Here is a 4,696-nt window from a genome sequence, read left to right on the forward strand (position 1 = left end):
GTTGAATAACAAAGACACAAGATATAATACGCAGGTGAACATCTTGAACATTTAAAGTCTCTATGATTGCCCTTTGCCTCCCTATCCGCTATATATTCAGGTAGTTAGGCTTCATTCCGGGATGGTTACCGTCTGATGAATAATACTCAGCATGGCACATTCGATTCTATTCAAAATGGTCACAGTAATATATAGTAATAATGTAGGATTATTAAGCTGAATAAGAAAGACGCAATATATAATACCTGGTGAAAATTTTGAACATTTGAAGTCTGTATGATTGTCTTTTGCCTCTCCATCCGCTATATATTCAGGTAGTTAGGCTTCATTCCGGGATGGTGCCCGTCTATTGACATACTTGATTATAAGACCTGACACTAATTCTAGAATTAAAATTACTATACCTGCAGTAATGCCACATATGTAGACAACAAACAGGCTTTGCAGCTGAGATAGTGTGACGACATCAGCTGATACGGTAATCTGTTCGGGGGAACATGACTTAAATTTGATAAAATCCCTCCTCAATTTCTCCAAAATTCCGCTCTCCGTCAGGTATTGCACACCGGTGTTCAGCTCATCATAATATGGATTGCTCAACGTCATCGCACACGTGTTTTTTACTGTGAAAACCTCTACGGGGGCAATGGAAAATCTGCATTTAGCAGATGTGTTGTAATCACGGCGAATATCTAATGTGGCTATCCATTTACTATCCGAGAGATACGTATATTTCCCAGTCGAAACTAAATCAAATGCTTTTCTGTCTGAGTACACAGTAGCTTGGGGATCAGCAGCAACCTTTCCCCACATTTTCCCAAATACAGAATCAGGGTTACTTCGTTTAAGCAGCGATTCAGCAAGAAAGCCACCTCGCACCACTGGAGTAAGCTCGCTCTCTGCAGCTTCGTGGAGGGTCGTGAACGGGTATTGGGCCGTTGGTATTACGGTTAGAAAACTCGTCAGTGTCCCCGTGTATATAGCTAGTATGACTATCATAAACATCCACCACCATGCCTGCAACATGCGGGAAGCCATGAATGCNAGGCAGACAGCAACCACCGTATCCTGTTTCGCAATCATATACATGCACTTGCATTAATTCGTAGCAGGTGAGTTTGCATGGTGGTTGATATATACAGCCAAGAGCGTATTAAATATGCTTACTTATTAAGCATAATTTTACTAAATAAGCATACTTAAGTAGGTATGCTTAATTATAGAGCATACGTAATACGTTCTTGACACAGTGCATTACACATCGCTTTACTTTACATTTGTTGTGATGCCTCGACCGCCATTACTAATTCCCATGCAATGTGGTAAACAGTACGTTCCGTGTTACGCGATCGCTGATTTACCGAGGAGTTGGGAAATATCCCATATATAATGTACGTAGGATAACTACGGGAGTACTCCTGATATTCTATCTGCCTCTGTCTCCATTTCTATCTTCCTCCCTCTTATTCACCTGCCTCCCCCTCTCTCTCTTCTACCACTTTCTCTCCCCTTTTCCTCTCACGGATGAGAACAATCACTTTGCGGCACTTGTATGGCTGGCTGATACATGAAATTCTGGAAAGACACATTTCTATTGCATTTCAGAAGCGCTAAACGAATTTACCTGTGACTTTGCAACTTCTATATTCTTTCTCAACCAGTGACACAGACAGTCAGGTGAGTACTGTCGCTCTGCAGCACTTGCTGTAAGTTGCTTTGTATCTAACTGCCGCATTGATGCGAACATGCATAGCGTGTGTGATAGTCCACGAGTAAATAGTCGTAAACGGTTGTAAAAGAATGGATGATCCGTCCGTCCGTCCGTCCGTCCGTTCGCCTGTCCGTCCGTCCGTCCGTCCGTTCATCCGTACGTCCGTCCGTCCGTCCGTCCGACCGTTCATCCGTCAGTCCGTTCGTCCGTCTGTCCGTCCGTCCGTCAACAATAGTTGAAATAATTTAAACGGCTCGATGTGCGGCGATGTTGAAATTTGAAACGTTGGGTGGGGGTGACATCCGAAACGACATTGATAGGTTGAATCTGCGGGGTCAAGTGTCAACAGCGGGGGTGAAGGTGTGAAGAGAAGGGAATATCATCCGCTTAATTAAAGGAATATAACCGGTATTGATGAAACGCGGAATTGCAACACAAATGTTAAAGATTAAGACTTTTTTGGGATTTTCGGGATATAGAGTCAAGGCGACAGAAGCCATTAAGCTGGTAAAATTGAAAGTCACATGTCAAAGGACAGGGAAGTAATGGACGGACCTCCGACATTTTGAAAGGCATCGTCTAACGGATCGAGTCGAATTCTTTTTCATTTTCGTAGTGACCTAATATTTTAATAAATTCACTGAATGAATAATTGATTTTCATTTTTATTGATCTATAAGGAATCGCGATGACCTTTTGACCATGAAGAGGATATCTGAATGCCGAAGTTACTCTTGAAAAAGAGCTGAAATGCCTTTTCTATTCGAGCCTCTATGTCTGTGCTGATGGGACTAGCTATAGAATCTTATTGTTAAATGAATTTCTCAGTTAAAGAAGTTTTAGTTTAGAGTCTAACCAGGTTTACTATGAAATGCAATCCGTACCACAGATGCCGTAATACAGTTTCATACACCACATAACAGGCAGACAGCAACCACCGTATCCTGTTGCGCAATCATATACATGCATGTGCATTAATTCGTAGCAGGTGAGTTTGCATGGCGGTTGATATATACAGCCAAGGGCGTATTAAGTATGCTTACTTATTAAGCATATACTTAAGTTTTATGCCTTAGTTATAGAGCATTACTTAATGGCGTTCTTGACAGCAAGCGTGCCTTACACATAGTCCTTAGCTTTGGCATTGTTGTGAAATGCCTCGTACCGTCATTACTAATTCGCCATGTCAAATGTGGTAAACAGTACGTTACGTGTTAGCGCGATCGCTCATTTAACCGAAGAGTTGCAGGATATCCTATATAGAGTGTACGTAGGCATAAGTTTAGCCGGGAGGTACTGCCTGATGATGGCAATGGCCGCCTCTGTCTCCTTTTCTCTCCCTGCTTCCCCTCCTCTTTCATTTGCCTCCCCCTCTGCTCTTCGACCTCTTTTCTCTCGCGCCGTTTTCCTCTCTCAGATGACGAGAAAATCACTTTGGCGGCAATTGTATGGCTGGTAGGGGGGGGGGGGGGGGGGGGGGGGGGGGGGGGGGGGCGGGGGGGGGGGGGGGGGGGGGGCGTGAATTCCTGAAAGCCACATATTCTATGGCATTTCAGAAACGCTAAACGCATTTACCTGTGCTTTGATACTTCCATATTCTTTCTAAGCCAGTTGACACAGGGCAGTCCAGGTGAGAATGTCGCTCTGCAGCGCACTTGCCTTGTAAGTTGCTTTGTATCTAACTGCCGCATTGATGCGAACATGCATAGCGTGTGTGATAGTCAACGAGTAAATACTTGTAAGCGGTTATAAAAGAGTGCAACATACTTCACAAGTAAAACTTTATTTAGATATATCTGCTAACAGGAACAAGTCTCTAATGTAAATATTACACATGAATGGATTATACGCCAATTGCCGTGAGAATATTCTTAACGCATTATTCAGCCTAATAAATAATACTGAGCATTGGCGCATTCGATTCTATTAAAAAGTCACAGTAATATACCCGAACACCTAGATTATTATAGCCAAAGATTTTCCAAATATCGACGTTAGATTAAATTATCAACTGATTTTTCATTATATTTTTTGCTTGAAATTATGTTGTTCATGCAATACAAAGAAATGATAGTAAAAACCGGCTCGTATTACCTAAGAAGTATTCGCAAACGACCAACATATTGCTATGCTATGTAACTTGTAGGATTAAATGTTGAATAACAAAGACACAATATATAATACGTAGGTGAACATTTTGAACATTTAAAGTCTCTATGATTGTATTTTGCCTCTCCATCCGCTATATATTCAGGTAGTTAGGCTTCATTCCGAGATAGTGCCCGTCTATTGACATACTTGATTATAAGACCTGACACTAATTCTAGAATTAAAATTACAATACCTGCAGTAATGCCACATATGTAGACAACAAACAGGCTTTGCAGCTGAGATAGTGTGACGAAATCAGCTGATACGGTGATCTGTTCTGGAGAACATGGGTTAACTGGGATGAAATCCTTCCTCCATTTCTCCAGAATTCCGCTCTGCGTCAGGTATTGCACATGCACATGTGTTCAGCTCATCATAATATGGATTGCTCAACGTCATCGCACACGTGTTTTTCACTGTAAAAACCTTTACTGGGGCAATGGATAATCTGCATTTAGCAGATGTTTTGTAATCATGGTGAATATTGAATGTGGTTACCATTTACCAACCGTGAGAAATGTATATTTCCCAGTCGAAACTAAATCATATGCTTCTCTGTGTGAGTACACAGTAGCTTGGGGATCAGCAGCAACCTTTCCCCACATTTTCCCGAATACAAAATCAGGGTTACTGCGTTTAAGCAGCGATTCAGTAATAAAGCCAACTTTAACCACCGGAGTAAGCTCGCTCTCTGCAGCTTCGTGGAGGGTCGTGAACGGGTATTGGGCCGTTGGTTTTACGGTTAGAAAACTCGTGAGTGTCCCCGTGTATATAGCTAGTATGTACGGGGCGCCATGCAGGACAGGCATTTTTGTATACCTATATAAATTTGAC

This window comes from Priapulus caudatus, unplaced genomic scaffold (genome assembly GCF_000485595.1).
Source record: "Priapulus caudatus unplaced genomic scaffold, Priapulus_caudatus-5.0.1 Scaffold829, whole genome shotgun sequence".
NCBI classification, from domain to species: Eukaryota; Metazoa; Priapulida; class Priapulimorpha; order Priapulimorphida; family Priapulidae; genus Priapulus; species Priapulus caudatus.